We start from the raw sequence: 26,266 nt of genomic DNA, 5'->3' as shown, positions 1-26,266 counted from the left end.
CAAGTTGACATAAAATAAACCATCACAACCCCCAAATCACAGTGAAATAATGTGAGACCCAGATAAAAATATGCAGCTAATTTAAAAAAATTTGAATTGCTGACTGCTACAGCCAGTGGAAGCCTCGTGGGTCCCTGTGCTGTGTGTTTGCTTGCTCCTCAACTCTGGGATGAACAGCCGGAAGACACTCTACTGCTTCCTCTCTCCCCATCTGGCTGGGAAGTCTCTTTCCCACAGTCCCAAGCCAGCTGATGTGGGGACTGGAGAGGCAGCTGTAGCTTAGGAGAACTAAGATGCAGAGGCCCACCCCATCAAGAAAGCCAGGGCCAGGCAGGTTGAGTCCAGCCTGCTGTCCTCCTCACTCCTGAGCAGTGAGCAGTTGGTTCACATCTAAAGGAGGAAGACCAGGGCTCTTCCCAGACTCATGGCCCAACACAGACTCATGGTCCACAACTACCCATGGGTTTTGGTGAGAGTTGGAAGAAGTACCTCAGTGCAGTTCAGGAAAGAGTATTTTATAAAGGTAATGGGATTTGTGCAGAATAAAGCAGACATTACATTGTTTATTCGCCCCCACACCAAGTTTTCACCTAGACCCATATGTGTGACATAAGAGATGTGAAGGTTCTCATTCCCAGACAGGATCCATATCATGGACCCAGTCAAGCTTACAGGCTCTGCTTTCATGTGCAAAGACCTGTTCCACCTCCGCCCAGCTCAGAAAATGTTTAAAAATTGTTGTCTGCAGACATAGATGGTTTTGCTCACCCTCAGCATGGAGATTTATCTGGGTGGGCCAAACAAGGGGTTCTTTTACTCAATGCTGTCTCACTATCCTGGACCATCAAGCCAGTTCTCATAAGGAGAGAGGCTGGGAGCAACTCACTGACGCAATTGTGTCCTGGCTACATCAGAACTCGAACCGGCTTGTCTTCTTGCTCTGGGGCTCTTATGCTCAGAAGACGGGCAGTGCCATGGACAGGAAAGAGCACCACATTCTGCAGCTAGCTCATCCCTCCCTGTTGTCTGCGTATAGAGGTTCTTTGGATGTAGACACTTTTCTTTCTTTCTTTCTTTCTTTCTTTCTTTCTTTCTTTCTTTCTTTCTTTCTTTCTTTCTTTCTTCTTTCTTTCTTTCTTTCTTTCTTTCTTTCTTTCTTTCTTTCTTTCTTTCTTTCTTCTTTCTTCTTTCTTCTTTCTTCTTTCTTTCTTTCTTTTTTTTTGAGATGGAGTCTTGCTGTTTCACCCAGGCTGAAGTTCAGTGGCACAATCTCAGCTCACTGCAACCTCCACCTCCCGGGTTCTAATGATTCTCCTGCCTCAGCCTCCCGAGTAGCTGGGATTACAGGTGTGCACCACCATGCCCAGCTAATTTTTTGTATTTTTAGTAGAGACCTGGGTTTCACCATGATGACCAAGCTGGTTTTGAACTCCTGACCTCAAGTGATCCACCCACGTTTGTCTCCCAAAGTGCTAGGATTACAGGTGTGAGCCACCACACCCAACCGGATGTAGACACTTTTCTAAAACCAATGAGCTGCTACCCAAGTCCAGCAAGAAGTCCATCAACCGGAAGGAGCTGTGAACCTCAACTTAAGGGGTGGTCTTTCTCCATTGGTGGTTTTTGAGAAACTGCTGTTGAAGTATTTGCCAGTTATGAAGGCGAATGGAAAATTTCCCCATTAATTCCTAAGTACTCTGCATAAGGGGGCAAAGCTTCCATAAAGCATCCTTGAACCAGGATGCCCAGAAATGGCAGCTTTATCCAGACAGACACAGCAAAGACAACTCTTTGGCCAAATGTCTTTCTCTGCAACATGGCTTTGGCCTAAAATACGCAAGCTTCTCAGAAGACAGATGAGGTCAAGTACTCACTCGGCTCTCCTCACCTCCCTTACCTTTATGGTTAAATGTTGGAAAGGTGCACCTTTTTGGTACAGATGTAGTTTGGTGCATGCTGTTCCTTGGTTTTGCCTGGTGAGTTAGACTTTCAGTAATAAGGTGTTGGGGTGATTTTGCTGAAAAAGGGATCCCCTGGGCCCAACCGGCAGGCATTCCAGTTGCAGCCAGATACACTGTCCCCTTGATCTTTCAAGGATCCCGCAGGCTTCTCCTTGAAGGAAGCAGGAGAATGTTTTTTGCGTTTCTAGAACTCTGGCCCAGAAATTAGGGATCAATTTTCTGATTGTAGTAGAAGTGAAGGTTCCTAAGGAATAGTCCTGAGTGTGAGCCTTAAGAGATAGGGGGCGAGAGAAGTGGGCTGGGTGTTGTCCATCCTGTTATTCTTTGCGTGTTTCATGGAATCTGAACAAGGACAAGGAAAAAAGGGATTTTTTTTTTTTTAATGGAGGAAGGATGATTTTCTCCTAGGGTTATTCTAAGTTGGGGTTTTTAAGGCAGCACAGACTGCCAAATGCTGTTTTTTGTGGACTGCAATCACTTTGGGATATTTTTTCTGCCACACTGGGAAGTTTTAGTTTTTAAAACAATGCTTATGTAGATAATGTATTTTTTCTTAATGCTTTTTTTAAGAGACAGTCTTCATTGTGTTTGCACCTCCCACCCTTGATCTTGTTAGAGATGTCATTTTTGCTGTTCTCTAGGTGAAAGCGTTAACCTTGCACAAGTTTGGTAATAGAAGATTGTTGAAGTTTCAAAAAAATTTTTTGATAGTGCTGTTCCTCTGCTCAAAGCCATCAATAGTTTTTTATGACATGTGTTGATTTCCTATCGCTGCTGTCACAAATGACAACAAACTTAGTTTAACACAACACAAATTTATTGTCTTACAGTTCTGGAGTCAGAATTCTGACCTGGTCTCAGTGGGCTATAAACTAGATGTTCTCAGGGCTTCATTTCTTTCTGGAGGATCTATAGGAGAAAGCTGTTTCCTTCCTTTTCCAAGGGTTCAATTCCATGGAACAGAAGTGATGTCATTTTGTCAGGCAAACATCTAACTTTCTAAGTTGACGGAACTCAACCTAACTATACCTAACTACTACATTATGTCATAGATGTTTTTTAACATACATGTTTGGCTTTGTTTCTTTCTTATTATACTTGGTTGTATTTTCAGCTTCTAGAGGACACCCTCTTCCTTGGCTGTGTTCCATGTCTTCATCTTCACAGCCATCAAAGTCACTTCTTCCTGACTCTTTTTTGTAGTCACGTTTTTCTCTGTGACCATGGCTGAAAAAGTCTCTGCTTTTAAGGACTTAGGTGATTAAATTGGGTGCAACTGCATACCCATCCCCTGTCAAGGTCCATGGTACCTTTAATCACATAGTGAAGTCCCTTTGCCACACGAGGTAACATATTCACAGTCACTTTGGGGGCCATTTTCTGCCCACCAGAAATAAAAAACTCACAAAGCATGACCTTACTGTTTCTAACCTAACTACACCATCTCTACAGGTTTTGCTTCCAGGCACAGTCTACTAGGCTTCATTTAGGTTTTGGGGCAGGTGCATACCTACTGTCCCTCTGCCTGACACCTGCCTTTGATCTTCTCTCCGTCCTCCCAACACCACTTACTTCCAACTCGTCCTCAAATTTTAGCTGCTACATCTCTTCCTCAGAGATGCCTTCCCTCACTATGGCCATTGAACCGGACTGAGCTCCTTCTATGATCCTAAAACTTACCCATCTTCATATTAAGCATAATTTGTAATTATTTTCATGTGCTATTCCACAAATGGATTAGTAGCACAATGTAATTATTCTAATTGTTTGTTTTTGATTTTGAAGATTTGTCTGCTATTGAATAGTGTAGTGATTCTGAGACCTGGGTTGAGGTCCTTTCTCTTCTAATAACTACTTGTATGATATTAGGAAAGTCATTTGATAGCTTATTGCCTTAATTTCTTCATCTATAAAATGTATTTATCATATTATATGAAGAATAAGTACCCCATAAATATATACACCTACTATGTACCCACAAAATTTAAAATTATAAACCGAAAAGAAAGAAAAAGAAGAGAGATTGTTAAGAAAATGAAAAAAAAATTAAGAGTTTTTATGTGCAGAGTTCTTAGAACAGTGCCTGTCAAACAGTAAGCACTGATGCATATGTCATAGATCAAATATATATTTATAATTTATTTATATATAAATATTTATCTATGTTGTATATTTATATTATATTGTAGATATATACTTACATAAGATGATATTATATTATTATAGATATAGTTATATATAATATTAGGGGAATTTTAGAAATATTACTGTATGTCTAGTGCCTGGGGTGTAATAGTTGCTCAGTAAGTCTTTGTTGAAGGAAGGAGAAAGGGAGGGAAGAAAGATACAGAGATCTCTGCTCTTTAGCAGATTTTCTGACATCTCCTTAGTCAATATTATGCAGGCAAAGTAGCCATAGCAACAGCAGGAGCAACATAACATGTCATTTTTCGTGCTTTGAAGACCTGTTTTCATAAACACAGTGCAATGTCATTGCTCTTGAACCCACTTGCTTGATAAACAAAATCTAATTGCTAGGAAATACAGAAGTTGTAAACCACCTTGGATTGCAGGATGAAATTCTAATAGGTACAAGAATGTTGCCACAAATCTCACCAATTAATTGTTTGAAAGTGGGCTTGGGTAAAGAAAATAGCATAGAGAAAAAGAATATGTTGGAAAATAGCTATTCTGAGATAGCTGGAGACACAAAAGCAGCTCACCAGAGCAGACATTCTGCTCCTGCTCCTTGATAAAGCTAACAAAACAGTGGACCTTATTGATGTAGCTGTTTCCTGCAGCAGAAGCATCACAAAAATCTGTCCAGACAAAACAAACAAGTATGCAGCCCTGGCAGAAGAGCTGACGTTAAGTGTGGAAACTGAGGAACATCAAAGTCAAGGCAGCTATCATCTTGGCAAGAGGGATGTTGTTCTCTGCATAAGCTGCACATCTGGTGGGTAAGGGGCTCAGTTCAGAGTTGTATGGGAAATAGCACTGGCTTTTACCTGCCCTGCATTCACTGTCCATTTTGGAAAAAAACACACTCATTTCTCCTGGGGTGCCAACACTCTATTCACAATCATCATGGGAGCAGGGGAAACTGACCCTACCCAGGGCTATAGGAATTAGCCATGACCTGGGTCTGGCTTATGAAAATGCTACAACTCCTTGGCCACAGCAATTGGTCCAGAAATGAGGATGTGGCACAGCTGGGGCCAATGAGGCTATTTCCCTTGAGATTTCATGGAAACTAATAGGGAAGGGAAACTCTATCTAGATCTCTATAAGATCCCCATGGCCATCTTTGTCATTACTTGGGGAAAACTTGGCTGAAAAACAAAGGCAACAAGCTGGAAAGAGGAGCCCAGAGGTGGAAAAAGGGCCCTGGAGCCATGATACCTACTTGACTTTCCGGCAACGTGAGCCAATCATTCATGTCTCTTGGGGGAGGATGTGTCACACATAGTCTACACAGTACTGACACACTCAGGAAGCCTCCAAGCACAGGTGACCTCCAGGTGGTCCTCATAACTCAGCATGGAAACTTGAATTTTGGCCCAGGAACCAACATGTCCCTCTAGTCCCCAAGACATTGCTTGTGACCTCCTGTCTCACTGAAGTCCTCATGTCCCAAGCAGCATTGAGCCTCTCCATCTGTGCTCAAGTCATTCTCTCTGCTGGACTGTTTTCCTTCCCCTCCTCCTGCCCTCAATGATCTGCTCCTCAGTCTTGAAGGTCTTTGATTTGAAGGCCTTCCTTCCCATCCCCAAATGAGCTGATCACCCCTTTCTTTTTGTCATCTCTGAATTCTCACAACACTTACGAGGTAGCTCTGTAAACTATTTGTCCCCTGTCTGTCTCCCTACTGAACAGTGAGCTTCCTGAGGGCAGGCAACAGGTCTGGTTGATCTCCAATCCCCCTACCAGCTTACTCAAGGCCCAGCCCAGCAGTCAGAGAGCCTGTGGACAGACAATGAGGAACAAATGAAGTTCTGTGAGGCCAATCAGACCAGTGGTCTTGAAAAGCTCTGTTTGGGGGTTTAGACTTTATCTTGAGAGCACAGGGAGCCTTTGAGGGGGTTAAGTAGAGGAGCGGCAGAAGCTTGCTTGGGGTGAGACTCCCTGGCATGTTGACATGGTCTCCTTCTTTGCCCCCACGAGAAAGCCCCATACCTGAGTTCCATTCACAGCTCTAGTTCTGATGTTCTGAGATTTCTCCTTAGGCTGTGCTGGTCCCTCCACTGGGTCTCCATGCCACATCTATGCTTTATAATCCATGCTGGGACTGCCTGCTGTGGCATCTTGACTCTCCCTATTTATAGGATGTTTACCTGGAAAATATCCTAAGAGTACCTCCACTCTCTGCCCCTGTGTTTTGCTGCATTGCTTCCTCTTGTTGGCTGGAGTGGCCAGGCTGCTGTGGATTCCAAGCTCGGAGCTCCTGCTGCAAAGCAGATTTGGGACAGAAGTGTGTTCATTGGTAATTTTAAGACCTCGTTGCCACCTGTTCACACAAGGCCAAACCCAGAGGAGGAACAAGGAAGCCATGGGGGCCAATGACTCAGTTCTCTTAAGAACACAAACTTCTCAGAGTCACTCACATTCGGTGGTCTGCCCTTCTTCAGTTGGTGAAAAATCAGCAGAGATGAAGCAAAAAAAAAGTAGTTTTCTAATGTCTGGCTTTTAGAGATATGTAGGCAGATTACCTGGATGATGGAATGAATTTCTCCCTTATCCTACACATTGACCCTTTCGCAGCCATAGCAAAAGGATACTGGCAAAAGTTCAATTCCATGGAACAGAAGTGATGGCATTTTTCCGGTAAACCTCTAATTTTCTAAGGTGACAGTATTCAAATGTTATACCTCACTACCACAGTAGGTCACACATGCTCTTTTAAACACATATTTAGATTTATTTTATTATAGTCGGTTATATTATGAGGCTGACAATGGTATCACGTAGTACTTTGATAGGAGAGAAAAGTGAATTAATGCAATTTGAGAAGTCTTTGAGGGGTACGAAGGACTCCTCCACACAAGAAGAAAAATAACTCATGAATAGTAATAGTGGTAGGGTATGGGGAAGGAGGAGGATGGGAATTATTTTTGAGAGTTGATCTTCTCAAGGGAAAAATCAAAACAATTCAAGTGGGCTACGCAGGAGCCCACCATGAACTGAAGGCAACAAGGAATCTCATTGGCATGGTTTCCCGTTGAACGTGAATAAAGTGCAGGGAGCTTATGCAGACAACTGCAGATCAGGGAAATCTCTTCTGCTGTAAAGATAGAGAGCAACTATCATAAAAATCTGAAATTAAAAAGCATAAAAAGAAGCATAGTTATCCAAATCTTGGGGAGTTCCTCTATTAGATTTCAGGAAGAAATTAAACGGAATGCAAGAAACATGCTTGATCTGTTGTCTACAGCTCTTTAGAAAACAGCTAAGATGAAATAGAAATCTTCAGTTCAAAAAATCAATTGTCTATAGGGACCAGGAAACTGACCTGAAAGAACAAAGCTGGACCTGGTGGGGACCGTAAGGAAGTGGAGAGAACAGGCTTCTCTAAAAGTGGCGGCCGCTTCCGGCTCCTGCTCAGGACTGCCATGCGTGGATGCCAGATTTTCTGATTTTTAATAGAACAAGAACATTTATTTTTTTATCTTTATTTAAAATATCCTTAATTAAAAATTCTGGTAAACAAAATACATTTTAGGCTGGGGACAGTGGCTCATGCCTGTAATCCCAGCACTATGGGAGGCCCAGGTGGGCGGATCATGAGGTCAGGAGATCGAGACCATCCTGGCCAACATGGTGAAACCTCATGTCTACTAAAATACAAAAAATTAGCCAGGCATGGTGGCGGGTGCCTGTGGTCCCAGCTACTAGGGAGGCTGGGGCAGGGGAATGGCCTGAACCTGGGAGGCGGAGGTTGCAGTGAGCCGAGATCACGCCACTGCACTCTAGCCTGGCAACAGAGCAAGACTCTGTCTAAAAAAAAAAAAAAAAGAAAACACTTTTTTTAAAGGGAGCCATTCAATAGACCTCAATGTTCTTCACAAAGAGAGAAGACACTGGGAAGTATCTTGGGTTTGGTTTCCCCAGAAGTGGACTCCGAGACAAGGATTTGCAAGTGAGCAATTTATTTAGACAGTGATCTCCGGAATTGCTGGCAAGGCAGTGGGGAGATAAAGTGGGGCAGGGAAGACATCCACTATAGCTTGTGCTAAGGAGCAGCATACGCCTGTGCATGTCAGGGTTCAATCCCATTGGGGAACCCTGGGAGACCCAGAGTCCATGCCTTGGAGTTGTTCCTTTTGAGGGAGGAGGAAGCCGGGGTATTTATTCACCGCTCCTTACCTTCTTTGGTAGAGTGCTGCTCCCAGAGTGTTCACTCATTGGCATTTCTGTTCAGCTTCATGAGGGCTGAGCATCTCTCATACACAGTCCAGGTTCTGGCAGGACACAAGAATGGTGGGTGCTGTGGGGTTACAGATGGCACACTAACAACGTCCTCATATTATGGGCTGATCTCGAAGACTTGATTGACCAAGCCTGATTGTGTGCCAAAATAACGCATTTCTCCTCCTTAGGTACCCAGGAAAGAACATCACTTTGTGAACCCCACTAAATAAAAACTAACTTTCTGCTGGACTATGACTGGTGATGTGCTGTGACTCTTTGGTAATCATCCTTGGTGGGATCAGCTGGGGCTATTTCTCACATGGCATTTGAATGAGAACTCTACCTGCAAATGGCATGATTTCCCAGGGCATCAACGTTGCCAGACGGTAACAGACCTGAGTATGGAGTCAAGGGACCTGTCTCTGGCACTAGCTTGCCATGTGATGTTGGCCTGCCTGTGAGCCTCTGTTTCTCTGTCTACAAAAGGCAGCAGTAAGACAGCATCTCTAATTCTGACCCCAGGCCTTCAGATTTTGCTCTGCCTAGGGGAGGAGAACCCAGCTTGAGGTGGGATGATGCTGTCACAGGGACAGCACCTGGCAGTCATCCAGTGAGTGCACACCTAGGTTTGCTACCCAGATCCTGAGAACCACCTGGACAGCGTAGCCACAGGGAACCCAATCTCTTGCTTTGCTTATTCACAGGGAAGTCAATGACTTTCTGAGCTATAGGAAGTGCTATAATCTGGGAGGTTAAGACAGAGAATCAGGACATATGCTTCTCTTTCCTAGGGAGATGTTGGTCTGGAAGGGGTTTGGTTCATAATGTCATGAAGTCAGCAGCTTGCACCAGGTACATGACACATCTCAAGCTTTGAACAAGGGTCGGTGATGGATAAGGGAACTTCTCACTCACTTTTATCCACAATGTCAGGTCAACCTGGCCACCCTGCCTGAGTGTTTCATTTTCCTCACCCTCCTGCCTCCCCTGTGCCTTTCATCAAGGCCTTGGAGGTAATTGCTCCATGCACAAACAGCTTGCGGCCTAGTGTGCAAGTAACAATTAGTTTAGAGGCTGTGATCTATAAATTTTGAGGATAGGGAAAGAGGACTTGGTGCACTTGGGCTATCGTTTCTAATGAAGAAAAATAGCACACCGGAAGGGATCCAGAGTGTTATTGAAGCAACTTAATATCATCTGGTCATGATTTGCAGGCCTTGATAATGTCTTGTGATCTTGGGGGAAAAAGAGAAAAGGGGGTGGGGGAGTGAGTTGTTGTTGTTTGTGTTTCTTAGAAAAAAAAAAAAAAGCCTCACTCCGTGTTTATGAGATTTACGACATGCGGACCACCATCTGTATAAACCCCACCAATCTTCCATCACTGTCTCTTCAGCTCTGTAAACTAGGCTGTCCAGAGAGAGACACCATAGGAATGTCGTCCTATTTATTGTTTGTAAAAATAAACTGGCCAGTCGGAGATGTATGTGAGGAATTTACACACAGCAGCTGCACAAGCAAGTGTGCGAGGGACGCGGGGGCTGAGGAAGTCGGGAGGGGAGGCGATGTGACCCCCAGCACAGCGCACGCCCTCTCCCATCAGCCCGGAGAGGACCACTTTGGGAGATAAAAGGAAAGGCAGGGAGGTGGGAGGGAGGGAAAGAGCCAGATGCAATATCCAACCAGGTCAAACCCCTTTTCTCTTAGTCAAACCAAAGCGTTGCTGCATTTGGATACTGGCCTTCTAGGAGCACATCTTCCTTCCAAGAGGAGACACTGGGATGAGCCCCGAGGGGTGGCCATGTGTGCCTTTTGGGGACCAAAGAGCAACAAGAAACAAAGCCCCATCAGAGTGTTCCTGATGAGTCGCTGTTTTAAAAGCAGGGTGTGGTCTGTTTTTGGCTTTGCCTAAGGAGCAGAATTGAACAGGGGTTGTCCCCTCTCATGAAGCACGTAGGAAGCATGTGCTTGGCTTCTGTCAGCCAGCCCCTGCCACAGAGCCTCATATCGCTGGCCTGAGCTTTGTTACCTGTGTGTTAGCTGGGCTGTCTCCGGAAGGTTCAGGCAGGCAGAGGGCAGATCTGCTGTCTTTAGATTTGTCTCTGAATCCAAATGACAAAAACAAGACTAAGATTCAGAAGTTTAATAATGTCATGGTTGAAATAGCAGCAATAGGCCAGGTGCAGTGGTTCACACCTGTAATCCCAGCACTTTGGGGGCCAAGGCAGGCAGATCACGAGGTCAGGAGATTGAGACAATCCTGGCCAACATGGTGAAACCACATCTCTATTAAAAATACAAAAAAAAAAAAAATAATATCTGGGCGTGGTGGTATACACCTGTAGTCCCAGCTATTCAGGAGGCTGAGGCAGGAGAATAGCTTGAACCCAGGAGGTGGAGGTTGCAGTGAGCTGAGATTGCGCCACTGCATCCCAGCCTGGGTGACAGAGCAAGACTCCATAAAGAAGAAAGAAGGAAGGAAGGAAAGAAGGAAAGAAGGAAGGAAGGAAGGAAGGAAGGAAAGAGAGAGAGAGAGAGAGAGAAAGAAAGGAAAGGAAAGGAAAGGAAAGGAAAGGAAAGGAAAGGAAAGGAAAGGAAAGGAAAGGAAAGGAAAGGAAAGGAAAGGAAAGGAAAAGAAAGGAAAAGAAAGGAAAGGAAAGGAAAAGAAAAGAAAAAGCAGCAATAGATAGCCTCATGAGCCCTTTTATTTTATAAGTGGGAAAATGGAGGCCCAGGTAGTAGAGCGACACCTGTCCTGCAAGTGGTCAGGACAAGGCTGAGATTAGGCCTTAGGTCCCCTGGCTCATGGGAGCCATCCTTCTACCAGCCTTCCAGCCAGTCTGAATCCCTTTGTTCATGCCCTGGGGCTCTCTGTCCCCTACAGTTCATTCTCCAGGCAGAAGCCAGAGTGATCTTTTAAAATGTTAGGTCAACCCCCTATTTAAAGCTATTCTGTGACTTTTAATAGCAATCAGAATAAAACCCAACGTTCTTATACTACATGATACAGCCCCTGCCAGTGTCCCCAAACTTCTCATCAGAGCTCTCAGTGGAACCTGTTAGCTCTAGGCACAATGGTCTTCTTTCTGCTCCTTGGCCATGCCAAGCACCCACTTCAAGGCCTTTGCACCTGCTGTTCTCTCCATCTGGAAGCTTCTTCTCTGGAATCTTCTTATTGCTATATCTTTCTCACCACTAGATCTAGGCTTCAATGTCCCTTCCTCAGAGAGAGCTGCCGGACTGCTTATCTAATACAGCATCCCCCTGCCACAAGCCACTCTCAAGCTCATTGACAAGCTTTAGTTTAGAGGAAAGAAATCTTTCTTTAGAGCATTTAACACGATTGGAAATAAAATATTTACCTGTTTATTTATAGTTTTTCTTTGCTCACTATTTGTTTGCCTTAAGAGTGAAAGAGCTTTCTTATCTTTTTGTTCTCTTCTGCATGGAGTCATCATTCATTCATTCATTCACTCACTTATTCAGCTGTATTTACTGGATTCACTTGTAACTGACGATTCCAAAGAAACCTACATTCCAGTAAAGAAAGTAAAATAATAAACACATGGGCAAATAAATGATAGATTATATCTCTTAGGATTGTGAAAAGTATTACATTTTTAAAATTTAAAACAGTTTATTAGTGTAAGGTTCTGAGCCCAATGCCTGGTACTTAGTATCTGCTTTGCAAACATTGAAGTTTTGTGCTAACTCAGCACTAGAGACTCTTAGGTAAAACTGTCTTCAGTGAATTTATAGTCAAATGCAGGAGACTGATGTGTTTAAAGATAAATTATATTAGATGGGGCTACTATCTCTTTAGAGAGGTTATCTGAGGCCAAGAGGCCATTGATAAGATCATCGAGCCTGTGGGAGATGTTTGGATGAGCAGTCATGCCCAGCAAGAGGTTAGAGAAGATGACCTCTTAAGGCCTCCTGCTAGCCTGACCCTGTTTTGCTTGCTCCATGAGGTGGCTCCCATTCAGTCAGAGCTGTTTAAATGGGTGTAGACCATACAGGGGGAAAATTACATGCAGTTACTCCTGCAACACTCATTTGCCTGCTAATTTGGTGCCATTTACAAATGGTTTTCACATAGTCTTTAGAGTAGGGCTTCTCAACCTGGGGGAAGAAATCTTGAAATTGCACACATCATACTTTGTGGATATACAAGAAAATATACCTACATTTTTTTTTCCTGAGGAGAAGGACAATAGCTTTCATCAGTGTTTCCAGGGCATTTTGTGTCACAAGCACCTCTTAGTTAAGTTGACAACACTTAGGGTATTTCAGAATTATGAACCCATCTTCTAATTTCTTTAAAAATACAAAGCTTTCCTCCTTATTTGGGGTGAGATTTCTAAACCTACTAAATTCATATAGTTTTATATTTGATGATTCAATAAATATTTATTGAGCAACAGGTAAGGCCCAGCATTGCTGAAGGTTCTGCAAAAACAGCAAGGCCATGTCAAAGGAAGTTCCTGCTCTAAGGTTCCCTTCTGGGAAGCAAGGAGAGAAGAGACTAAACAAGTAAAGAAACACAAGATAACCTCAGTTGGTGCTAAGTGCTCTGGAGAAATGAAAGCTGAGTGATACCATAGAGAAGGAAGAGGGCATTACTTTCTATTGAATAGTCAGGGAAGGTCTCTTTGCCAAGGGAGCATTATAGCAGACACCTGAATTGACAAGATAGAGTCAGCTAAACAAAGATTCAGGAGAAGAATATTTCAGGCATTTTAAGCAAAGACAATGGCTTATGCAAATGTTCTGAGGCAGAAATCAGCCTGGTGGATTTCAAGGATGCAATGAGGCAGTGTGGCTCTAGAGTCATGAATAGAGGGAGAGGTGATATAAGATGAAGCAGAAACATAGATGGAGGCAGGATCTCCTAGGGCCTGGGAAGACTTGATTAAGAGTTTGAATTGGATTTTCATGTCGTGGGAAATCACTGGAAGTTATTACCAAGGCCTCATAGTTTCCCATGGCATGAGATGCTTCTGACAATATGAATGTGTTCATCTATTTGGACAGAATAGCAACGCACTCTTATTCTTTTAAGAAAAGACATTGGGTGTGGCCTTCCAAATTGAGTTTAGAATATCACTTTGTATCCCATAAATATGTACAATTTTGGGTCAATTAAAAATAAAACAAACCAAAATACCCTCATCAACAAGCCCTGCAGTTGAAAGATACTCCACTAAGATACTCTGAGAGAATGCAAGGCCACCTATGCTTCAAGAATACAATCTTTTCTATTACGATGCAAAGCAGCTTAGCTCACCAGTGCCTTCAACCTCTGCATCATAGATGGGGAAAGTTGGTGCAACTCTGCATAAGCAGACAGCCTCTTAGAGCATTTTTCTCAAAATAAAGTTTATGTTTCCTCAGATTTTAAATGATCCTTTATTTCTAGAAGAAAACAAATCAATAAAAGCATGCACATAGCTCCGTGCTTACATTTATAAAATTAATTTAGGAATGGTTTTTTTAAAAAGTTAGTGTAAAACAGGTCTATCCCAAATTGGGTTCTTTAGGAAGCAGACTCTGAGACAGAGATTATCAAGTGGGAAGTTTATAAAGGAAGACTCTTGAGATCAACACCTGTGAGGGAAAATGAGGAAGCAGAATTGGGGCTGAGGGAGTGGCAGGGCTGTGATGCTGTCACAGTAATGCAGTGATTCCATGGGGACCTCTGAAGCTGGGCTGGCTCTTCAGAATGGTCCTTAGTTGAGTGAGGAAACCAGGACTTTACATCACTGCTCTAGACTAAATATCTTATGTAGACTACCTCTAGAAGGAATGGACTTGGGCAAGGCAGCTTTCTTTAGCTGAGGCACTATCTGAAGAAGGCTGATAGCTGAGGACTATTTAGTATGGTAGGCAGTGGCCCAACAGCTGGGACAACAGTTTTCTTCTCCAAAGGTGGATCTGGGGGGGAAACATGGGGGTAAAGTGAAAAAGAAAAGCATCCCTTTTCCCTACTTTTTATACTCCATCTACTCCACAGAGGAACCATGTTTGATTGTTTCTATTTTTAGTTTCTCCAAGTTGATTTCAAATGTCCACATGCAATGCACACAACTCTACTTCTTGGTCTACAAATTCTGAACAGTGTTTGTCAGCTTCCTAATAAGAAAGATGAGGGTCTGAACTAATTCTCCCCATGTCCTCCTTCCAATCTTGTTAGGTATATTATTTCAAGTTTTTCTGTTGGGGGACTTTATATCTGTAAAATAATGTATTTCTATTTTCAAATTTATTAACATTACATTGTATCATCCCTCTTGACATTGCAAGATTAAGGATATTAGCAATTCTACATAGCCCTCCAACTTTCTTTAATTCCTGTTAGTCATAGGATTATTTTCGCATTTTTGAGGTTTATAACACTTTATGTTCTGTAAGTATAATCAATAATCAATGTTTTCCTATAAGTTAAAACCTGATAAACTGCAGTGAAAATATTATGATTATGTAAATACATTTGTTACCACAGGGTTTATCCTGTTATTTGACCATAGTAAGGTAACATATTCATAGATTAAGAGATCATTTTGTGGTTATCTTTGATGGGGGGCATTATTCTCTCTACTACATATGGTGATCCTCTATTGATAGAATCCTGTGTCTTTTATTGTTCTTTTTTCATTTGCTGTAGTATATTGTTAAAAAAAAATTGGGGGAGAGATATGCAGGAAAAAACCTTGAGTCTTTACATGTCTGAAAAATATCTTTACCCCATCCTCTCATTATTTATATAGTTGAACTGGGTATAAAAGTCTAGACTCAAACATTTTAAAAATAATGTTCAGATCCATCCATTTTCTTCCTGTATTCTGTATTATTTGTAACAAGTCAGATGAAGCTTTGTCTTTGTAGATAACCTGTTCTTACTGTCTGTAAGTTTTTATAAGAATATTTTGAAATGTGGGGATTTTTTCCAATCCTGCACAGTATTTGGTGTTTCTGTTCAATATGAACTTTCATATGTAAAATATTTTCAGCTATAGTTTTTATTTTTTAACAGCTTTATTGAGATATCATTTACATATGGGCATATCTTAGAGACATTGAAGGTTCAGTTCCAGACTCTTATAATAAAGCAAATATCACAATAAAGTGAGTAAAAAAATTTTTGTTTTCCCAGTGCATAGAAAAGTAATGTTTATACTGTATTGTAGTGTATTAAGTAAACAATAGTATTATTGTTAAAATGTACATATCTTAATTAAAAATGTTATTGCTAAACAATGCTAACACTCTTCTGAGCCTTTAGTGAGTTGTAATTTTTTGCTGGTGAATGATCTTGCCTCAATGTTGTCAGTCAGATGACTGCCTACAGATCAGGGTGGTGGTTGCTAAAGACTGGGGTGACTGTGGCAATTTTTAAAAATAAGACAACAGTGAAGTTTGCCACATAAGTGGACTTTTCCTTTCATGAAAGATTTCCCTGTAGCATGCAATGCTATTTGATAGTATTTTACCCATAGTAGTACTTCTTTCAAAATTAGAGTTAATCTCTCAGACCCTGCCACTGCTTTATTAACTAAGTTTATGTATTATAATATTCTAAATCCTTTGTTGTCATTTCAACAATGTTTGTGGCATCATCACCAGGAGTAGATCCCATCTCAAGAAGCCACTTTCTTCATTCATACATAAGAAATAAGTTCTCGTTCATTCAAGTTTGATCATGAGATTGCAGTTATTCAGTCACACATTTTTGGGTTCTATTTCTAATTCTAGTTTTCCTTTTTCTTTTTTTTTTTTTTGAGGCAGAGTCTCACTCTGTGGCCCAGGCTGGAGTGCAATGGCACGATCTTGACTCACCGCAACCTCTGCCTCCCAGGTTCAAGCCATTCTCCTGCCTCAGCCTTCCGAGTAGCTGGGACCACAGGCACCTGCCACCACGCCCAGCTAATTTTTTGTATTTTTAGTAGAGATGAGGTTTCGCCGTGTTGGGCAGGCTGGTCTTGAACTCCTGACTTCAGGTGATCTGCCTGCCTCGGCCTCCCAAAGTGCTGGGATTACAGGCGTGAGCCACCCCACTCACCTAATTCTAATTTCCTTAATATTTCCATGGCATCTGCAATTACTTCCTCCACTGAAGTCTTTAACCCCTAATTCTCATCCACAAGCATTGGAATAAAACTCTTCTAAACTGCTGTTAATGTTGGTATTCATGAGTCATGAATGTCCTTAATGATATCTAGAATGGTGAATCCTTTTGCAGAGGGTTTTTAATTACTTTGCTCAGATCCATCAGAGGAATTAAAATTTGCAGCAGCTACAGCTTTTTGAAACGTATTTATTAAATAATAAGGCTTGAAAGTCAAAAGTACTCATTGATCTATGGGCTGCAGAGTACATGTTGTGTTAGCAGGCATGAAAACAACCTTAATCTCTTTGTATGTCCTAATCAGAGCTCTTAGGTGACCAGGTGCATTGTCAGTGAGTCATAATATGTTGAAAGGAATCTTTATGTTCTGAGCAGTAGGTCTTAACAGTGGGCTTAAAATATTCACTAAACCATGTGTAAACAATTGTACTGTCATTTGGCTTTACTCCACTTAAAGAGCAGGCACAGCAGAATTAGCACAATTCTTAAGGGTCCTAAGATTTTTGGCATGGCAGAAGAGCATTGGCTTCAACTTAAAGTCACCAGCTCCATTAGTTCCTCACAGGATAATCAGCCCGTCTTTAGAAACTTTGAAGCCAGACATTGACTTCTCTTTAGCTATGAAAGTCCTAGGCGGCATCTTCTTCCAATAGAAGGCTGTTTCATCTACATTAACAATCTGTTGTTTAGTATAGCCACCTTCATCAATGATCTTAGCTAGACCTTCTGGATAATTTGCTGCAGCTTTTACATCAGCACTTACTGCTTCACCTTGCACCTTTATGTTATAAAGATGGCTTCTTTCTTCCTTCCTTAAACTTCATAAACCATTTTCTGCTAGCTTCAAACATTTATTCTGCAGCTTCTTCACCTCTCTCAACCTTCATAGAATTTAGGAGAGTGAAGAATAGCTGCTAGAAGGAACTGGGTGTATATGCCTCTTTGTTAATGTCTTTCCAGAGAAGATCTCCAAAGACATCTTAGAAACCTAGCCAAGCTCTCTTTACATCTCCTTGACTTGAACTTTGCCACGTGCTCATTCCCAACCCAAGCATTGAGAAAGAGGGAAATATATTCTGAATAACTTCCAATGTTTCTTAATTTAGGAACTATGGCCATTTTGGTTAAGATAATTCTTGACTGTAAGCAACTGCTCATGCATCTCAGGACATTTAGTGTTCCTGGTATCTGTCCACAAAATGTCAATAACACCACTTGTATTGGTTGTATTATTGCCACTAAAACAACTTGCCACAAAGTTAATGGCTTACAGTGACACAAATTTATTCTCTTATAGATCTGGAGATCAGACATTTTATTTTATTTATTTTATTTTATTTTATTTTATTTTATTTTATATTATTTTTGAGATGGAGTCTCTCCCTGTCACCCAGGCTGGAGAGCAGCGGTAAAATCTCTACTCATGGCAACCTCTGCCTCCTGGGTTCAAGTGATGATTCTTGTGCCTCTGCCTTCTGAGTAGCTAGGACTACAGGCATGTGCCACCACACCTGGCTAATTTTTGTATTTTTAGTAGAGACAGGGTTTCTCCATGTTGGCCAACCTGGTCTCAAATCCCTGACCTCAACTGATGTGCAAGATCAACATTTAAAATCAAGATGTTGGCAGGGGTATATCCCTTCTGCTGTTTTCAGAGGAAGAATCCATTTTCTTGACTTTTTCAGCCTCTAGAAGCCACCTGTATTCTTTGGATTGTCACTCCTTCCTTACATCATTCCAATCTCTTGCTTCCACTGTTACCCCTCCTGTGACTACCCTGACCCTCCTGCCTTGCTACTCTATGGATTTGTGATTACATTGGGTCCAAACAGATAGTCCAGGACAGGTCTCCTCATTTTAAGATCCTAACTCAATCACATCTGCAAAGTCCCTTTCCCCATGTAAGGTAATATATTCATAGGGTGAACGGGTGCTGAGTCTAACAGTGAAATAAGCATTTGGGCATGAATGAAGAGTGGGAGGTGCCCTGCAGCCTCCTTCGCTAGTGGAGGATGGATTTCTCATTCTTTGAAGATTAGGACCTGGGCATCTTTGGGGGGCCAGTACTCAGCCTACCACACCCTCATTCCTTTTAACCCTCATCTCCTTGTAACAACCGAAAGTCGCCTATTGAGTCACATACGCTTTCTAGGATGAGGGGATACCTCAACAAAATGGGTGCTCTTTTGGGAATGATTGAAGGAGCAATGAATGCTGAGTGGGTAAGCAGAAATATTCACAATATTATCACATGTTTATTTTCAAAGTACTTTTTCTTATCTTCTGATTTGTTTCCTCAGTATATTTTGTCTTAAATGTAATATTGCCTTAAATCTGAGTGTACTTACTTAATTTTTAAAATATTTTTCTCCTGTTTCCTGTTTTCTGGAATCATTTTTTTTGCTCACTTGTTAGTTTGGGGCTGCAAGTTATCCTCAATGGATTTTCCACCTGGCTCTTGATCTTCAGTTGCCCATTCTTGTGTGCCAGTTAGGCACTTGGCTGATTTACACAGCAGGCATTCTCCATTTTGGTTTTAGAATTCTGCCTCCCAACTCACCTTCCCTTCATTCCCTTCATGGTAAAATAAAGTGATTTGAACCTTGGCATATGGTGGTGAGAGTTTGGGGTGGCTTGGACAACTAGCAGGTTATCCGCTCCTTTATGTTGCAAGAGGCAATTGACAGCCATATCAGGAGCCCTAGTCCAGATCTTGGGTATAAACCGTCATTTGTTCAGTGTGCTAAGAGTAGGGAATAAAACAGAAGAGCCTGAGAGAACTTTAATTTATTACCTATTTATTCTCCCATTTCTGCTTCTGCTTTGCCTACCTACAGGTAAAAGGCTTATAGCTCTCCGGGGTCTGCGAGGAAGAATGTCTTCCACCTTTGCAGGGGCCTTCTCTGGGTGCTCTGGACTCCAGTTTCCTCTTCTCTGACTCATGCATTAGTAGTATCCCATACACTTTCAACATTCCAGAAACAATACAGATTCTCTGCTCTACTTAAGGATCCCTTCCTCCTTATCTCAGCAATCTTTGGGTTCATAGCGCTATTCTGTTAGTATTGAGGGAAAAAAATAAGATAAAAGTGTGTGGTCCCTCTTCCAATTTGAACTGAAAATCTGTCTTTAGTTTTAAAATGGTTTTATAGCCTTTGTTCTTAGGTATCAAGATTTTAGAAATCCAGCCTCAACCGGAACCCTGTTATAATTTTATATAAAAGACAATGAAATGGTTAAACCTGGGCAGGCTAACAGTGAAATACGCATTTGGGCATGAATGAAGGGTGGGAGATGCCCTTCAGCCTCCTTCGCTAGCTAAGGATGGATTTCTTGTAGAGGTAGACTCATTTCCTGTCCTCAGGAGTCATCACATGGCCACCAGAGAACAGGACATTGGGTGAGAGCAAAAAGAACTGGCAAGCCATGGGGAACAGACCTGCAGAGAGTGATCTCAGGGGCCCACATTACAATTTTCCTACAATTTTCACAGCCAGCCCGGAGCCTGCCCTTTCAAATTTTGGAACCTCTTGGAGCTGGATTCATCCAATTGCCCTGGGGAAGATCATTCACATTCCATTGCAAGAGCAGCCACCTTTCAGTCATCCTGTAGTCTTTAGGGGGTTATATGGCTGAGGGAGCATTTTCTGTCCTCATGTGTTCCCTGACTCCAACCTTCCTAACCACTGCTTTGTCTAAGGTGACAGCTGAAGGCAGGATCTGGGATGCCAGGCCTGTGAACCCTGCACCCTGGCCATCCATCCAGGCCTTCTCTGAACACCAAAAGGCAGAGACTCTGGCAGGCCCAAGGATTCGGGGGACAAGAGGAATGAACCCATCGATTCTGGAAGTTTAACCAGGGGGAGCTACAGGTAAAGATAAAATGGTGGGTGGGCATCAGAAGGAGGAGTGGGGTGGAGGGGTTGCCTCCTGCCATTGTCTCATTAACACTGAGTATTTTTTCTCTCTGATAATTATCCTTTTTCAGTGGTTTTTATTGCTAATTTATTGAAATTATATAAGCAAGGAGCCAATGTAGGCTTCCTATAAACCGACTACTGTTTATCCAAAGTCCCTCACATTTTAATTAAGATTTAACCTCATTCTTAGGAGAGCACATGCTTTATTTAGCATTTATTACTATTAGGAATCGTAATATTAAGTACTCAGTGAGTAACTGCTATTATTACTCATCAGTGCTTTTATCAAGTTGTTCACTTTTGTAAGAAGCTCCCCTTCCCACTTCATATTCAAATTACTCCCTGGTCTTCACTGCCTCCAGATATCAATTGTTGCCTTATGTTGTGGGAGCCATTGTTGGAATTTTCAATCCACTTCAGTGAAACTGGGAACTCCATGGCTTTTATCTCATTTTTCCAAGTCATATTCCCGAAAGAGGTATGTTTTCTTAAAACATTGTATAAAAGATTGTAGAGAAAATGGCCCAGGCATCTTGGGAGGTAGGGTGCCTACTGGTTGCAAGAAGACCATGTAGTGTCATGGAAACTGGGTAACGACAACCCTCTGTGGGCAAGTGGTGGAATATTGGGCTCTTTAGTTAATTTTTTTTAAGCAAAATCTTGTTGATGATACCCCTCCCCTCTAAAATAGACAGGATGCTGTTTCAATGTGTAAACATTCTGGACTGGTATACTAGTCATGAGATGATGTGGTAGATTGCAAAAAATGACCACAAGAGCCTCCCCTCCCTATATTTGCAATGTGACTTTGCTGCCACCTCCATAAGAGATAGAGTCTATTTTTTCACCCCCATGAGTTTGAACTAGAGACTTGCTCTGATCCATAGAATGTGGGAGTTCTTATCACAGGCCTCAAAAGGTGTTGTAGCTTCTATTGTTGCTCTCTTGCTGTATGGAGGCTCAGGGGAAGAAGCTTGGGCAAGCCTACCAGAGATTGAGAATACATGGAACTGTGGTGAAATATCCAAGCTGAAGACTCCTAAGCCATCAGCTTCCAATCAATATACCCGTGGACTGCAGCTATAGCAGTGACTTGAGTGAAATAAGCAGAAGAACCACTCAGCTGAGCCCAACCCAAATTGCTGACCCACAGAATCATGAGCAAATAAAATGGTGGGTGTTTTAAATCACTAGATTTTGGGGTGGTTTATTATAAGTATAGGCAATAGCTAATTGATGCAAATATTCTCTATTTTCTCCATTTTTCTTAATCTTGACAGGCTAGATTATGCTGCGGTAACAACTCCAATGTTTCAGCAGCTTGGACCATAAAAATTAATGTCTCATACATGTCCATTTTGAGTCAGTGGGGGCTTTGTTCTCTGTCTCTATAATCTGGCATGTAGGCTGACATGTCAAGTGTTGCTGGGTACTACAGCAGAGAAAACAGGTCTCTAATGATATTTTCCTTAGCAATTAAATTTTCTATATTGGAAGTGACACATCATTCCTACATGCAGGTCATGTGGCTTTACTCAAACACAAGAGGTCAGGAAACAGTCTTATGATGTGCAGAAGAGGTGGAGAGCCAAACATATTTGATAAACACCATAAATAACTACCTATAAGCCAACCCAGTAAGAGGGGAAAATGGTGGAAATTTCTTCTACCTCCCCCCACCCCCCGACCCACAAAAAAAGGGAGGCTGGGCACAGTGGCTCATGCCTACAGTCCCAGAACTGTGGGATGCTGAGATCCAGTGCATCACTTGAGGTCAGGAGTTCAAGACCAGCCTAGCCCACATGGCAAAACCCTGTTCCTGCTAAAAATACAAAGATTAGCTAGGCGTGATGGTGCATGCCTGTAATGCCAGCTACTAGAGAGGTCGAGACACCAGAATTATTAAACCCAGGGGGCAGAGGTTGCAGTGAGCTGAGATTGCACCACTGCACTCCAGCCTGGGCAACAGCAACAGAGTGAGACTCTATATCCAAAAAAAAAAAAAAAAAAAAAAAGGAATGGGAGAAGGTAGAGGCAGTGTACTCTCGATGGTAGGTGGTCAAGTTTACTGAACACTACTTAATCTTTTATCCACTGAAGAATGTCCAAAGCAATGGCAGCCAGAGACTCAAGTTTTTCCTTTCTCAACTTGTGTCCAAGGTGAGAAAATCTCTTAGTTCTAAGTAGTGATGTGTCTCATAGTTAAAATTAAATTTGGAGGGAGCCAGGTGGTATTTCAAGATTAAGTGATGCTCTTCAGAAGGAAACAGATGGAATCCTTTTTCAGAGCAGATAAGGAGAGATAGTCTTGAAGATTGCACTTCAAAAAGGAGAATGTTCACACTCTATGAAAATAATCATTATCTAGTGAGGTGGGTCCACACTTTACAAAAGGCATTTACATCTTCTATATAACATCACCACATGGTACCAACGTAGACAAAAAAAAGCACTCTAAGAAAGTTTCTTGTCTGAAATACAAAGTCTGTATGTTTGTAACATTTCTGAGTTTTGTTTCTCTCCAAATTATTGTTCCACTTAACCCTTGTACCAACTCAAGGAGAATAGGTGAGTAATATCACTGCCACCTCTGGGAGGGGCAGAAGTCCTAAGACTGCACAACTGCAATGGCCCAGACAGAACTTGTACCCAGGTGTGTAGGAGCTCATTATAGTTTTCTTTCTAGAAAACTGTTGCTTCAATGTATCCTTTGCAGAGGATAGGAGGGAATTCACTCTTCAACTGCTTTCTATAATTAGGTAGAAGGGTTCTGAGATTTTACAGGTATTATATCACATTAACAGATCTATTTGATTGCTCACTTGTATTGGATCAAGGGTTATGAGACAGCTATGGTTTGATTTTAAAAAAGCATTATGAAGAGATCCATTCATTTAATCATCTATGTGTCTATTGCACATCTAGTAAGTGCTGGAGACTTGGTCTACAGTGCTGTATTAGAAAGACATTAACCTTGCCTTTCTTTCATGATGCTTACACTCACATTGTGTGTGTGCATGCCAGCATGTGTGCTCATGCATGCACATCGTAAGGGTATCTTGGTCCATTCAGGCTCCTGTAACAAAATGCCTTAGACCAGGGCAACTGATAAACAACTGAAATGTATTGCTCACAGTGCTGGAGGCTGGAAAGTCCAAGATCAGGACATCTGCAGGTTTGGTGTCTGGTGAGGACTTGCTCCCTGCTCCTCAGGTGATGCCTTGTTGCTGTGAAAGGGGCGAGGTGGCTCCCTGGAGCCTCTTTTTTAAGGGCACTAATCTGATCCACGAGGGTGCAGCTCTCATGACTTAATCACTCCCCAAAGGCCCCACTTCTTAACACTATCACATTGGATATTAGGTTCCAACATATGAATTTAGGGGAAAATATTAACATTCAAACCATAGCAAGGTGTAGAAAATAATTTAAGAGCAAAAATGTACATGTGTGTATACATCAAATACATATACATTGTGACTATTAACTATGCTGGAGAACTATTAAAATACCTGATTTCTGTTCCTAAATTGCCAGTTGACTTGCTGTGGACCTTGGATAAGTCATCCTTTTTTCTCTTGACCTGTTTTTATTTTTCACCTAAAGAATGAGATTGCTTTTCTCAGGCTGCATTAGACATGTCTGAGTGTTTTGGACTGGGCATGTATTAGCTTAATAATCAGAAAAAAGACAGTAAAGATTAAGAAGATGAAGACGGAGAAGAGGAGGAGGAACTGAAGAAGGTGGAATTCCAGCTAGGATCTTCTGTGATTTGTGCATCTGAAATTCTGCTGATTTTCCTTCACTCAGTTGGATTTTTGCATATTGTTTATTATATTGAGGTCTAGGCAACGGAGAATATGTTCTCGTATCTAATGAGCCTAATTTTTATACACAACAAATTGTGATCCTCACATCTGTGGGGGGCAACAGAGTTAAAGCGATGCATTTCTACCTCAATAAATGAATGACAGTTTAGATGCTAAGCTGAGTTTCTATTTGTCCTGGCTTGGAGCACTCTTTCCTTCCTTCTGCTGCTTCTTCAGAACTGTTTTTATCTTGGTATTGACCTCCTTGTGTTTAAATATCTTATTCTAACTTTCCTGGCTTTTGTGTTTCAAGCAAGTTGTTTGAACATCTTTTTTTGGTTTAAAATTCTTTTAAAATGCCATGTGATTTCACTGATCTTACCAGAAACCAATAAAAACACATTACTTTAAAAATAACTCTCATAAAACCTCTTACTTGTGAAAAGCTTTCATTCTAATAAAAGTGGAGCTAACCAAAACCTTTTAAAACTGCTTGCAGGCATACAAGGGACTTGGCATGTCCAGATTGTACTACCTCTAGTGTGATGAAGATACCAGATCTCTATTCTGTCTGTAGGAATGCTGGTCCAAGACAAATTAACTCACCCACTTTAGAAAAGAAAAATCTAATATATGAGACCAGTAACACCCCAATGAAGGCCACGCATGCTACATTTTGTCAATATAGCCACTGGGATTCTACAATCTTTTCCATTGTGTGTGAGGTTGTGGTTGATTTCTCCCCCCTTTCCTTTTAGTTTCCTAAATATAGAATTAATGGGTTGTAGGGAAAGTCAATGATTGTTCTTACTTGAGTTTGGGGAGTGGAAAGAAAGTATCCCTCTTTCTGCAGGCTTCAAAATTCCCTTTAGGTTGGTTGCCATCACGTGCCGGTTTCATTTTCAGATTAGACTCATGACAACAACTGTAAAGTCTGCGATGACAAGAAGATGGAAAATGTTGTCAGTGATACAGGGGAGAGGGAGTGGCTCCCATGTCAGGCTTTGGTTAGCTGTGCCAGGTTGGCTGCCCCAAACTTCCTGGTGGAAGATTTTCAAAGTGCAGACTCGTGGGCTGCTATTTAGAGAGGTCTGAACTGGGGCTCCAGATTTTAAATTGTTTTCGTTTTTCCTAAAAAGTTGCTCACATGACTCAAATGTGCAGCCAGTTTGAGAACCAGAGGTGGAAATACAAAACCCAGCAACAATGAAAGATAAATAAATAAACAGTTTCCATCCAAGAACCGTGAAGGAGAAACAATTTGCCGATGGATCAGCACTGCTGACACCAGCCCTCTCCAGGATGTATCCTTTGGATCATGAAAGCCTGGAGAAAAGAAGCTGTGGCCAACTAAACATGGGAAAAGTTCCAAGCTATATCTCCCTCTCCCAGATTCCCTGGTTCTCTAAAGAGTATATAAAATATACCAGGATGATTTCTACTGAAGGCTTGTTTAGTGCTTAGACGATGTTTGTGTGCTTCTCAGATGAACTTGACCATAGACCCACTTCTGCTAATTAAGTGTTAACATCTTTCAAGGAATGCAATTTTCCTAATGCCCTGCTGGTGAGTTGTGGCAGTGCCATTCCTCCCACAAGGAAGGACTAGGGTGCTTTCTTGAGTGACTTCCAAAATGCATCTTGAGAACAACTTTCATTCCCTCAGAGCCCAACCTTCTCCATATTTCAAGTGGGCGACCTGGAGGGGAGTTCTCTGTATTCCTTAATAAGAGGGAAGTTACTTTATTTTGCTTTATGTTTATGGCTGAAGGTGTCAATCAAGACACTTCAGAAATGTCACCCCACCTCCACAGAACTGTTGCTGTTCAGGAGGCCCACGCTGCTCTGCAGAGACTCTCAGAACATTCAGAGGTTCCCCTCATCGGCAGACAGGTGGGAACCAAAACACGTTTCTTCTGTGTAGCTGCATGTCAACTTCATCTGCTCTGTCTGGTAGTCAGCGAGCATGACAGCAAATGGCTTGCAATGACTGATGATCTACTATGTGCCAGAAGCAGCACCTGTATCACTTCTAATTTTTACAATGCCC

At 41.9% G+C, this 26,266-nt stretch overlaps 1 long non-coding RNA gene and 1 pseudogene across 2 annotated transcripts in view; both read left to right on the top strand.

Moving 5' to 3' along the window:
- Positions 1-1,584, top strand: part of LOC129492614 (uracil-DNA glycosylase-like) — a 33,266-nt pseudogene extending 31,682 nt beyond the window's left edge.
- The window catches only part of LOC129457750 (uncharacterized), a 220,490-nt gene that overhangs the window by 121,646 nt on the left and 72,578 nt on the right, over positions 1-26,266 (top strand). The window lies entirely within an intron of this gene.

Source organism: Symphalangus syndactylus, chromosome 11 (genome assembly GCF_028878055.3).
Source record: "Symphalangus syndactylus isolate Jambi chromosome 11, NHGRI_mSymSyn1-v2.1_pri, whole genome shotgun sequence".
In the NCBI taxonomy this organism is placed as follows: domain Eukaryota; kingdom Metazoa; phylum Chordata; class Mammalia; order Primates; family Hylobatidae; genus Symphalangus; species Symphalangus syndactylus.
Note: the sequence above shows the minus strand (reverse complement) of the source record. Positions and strands in the feature narration are given on the sequence as shown.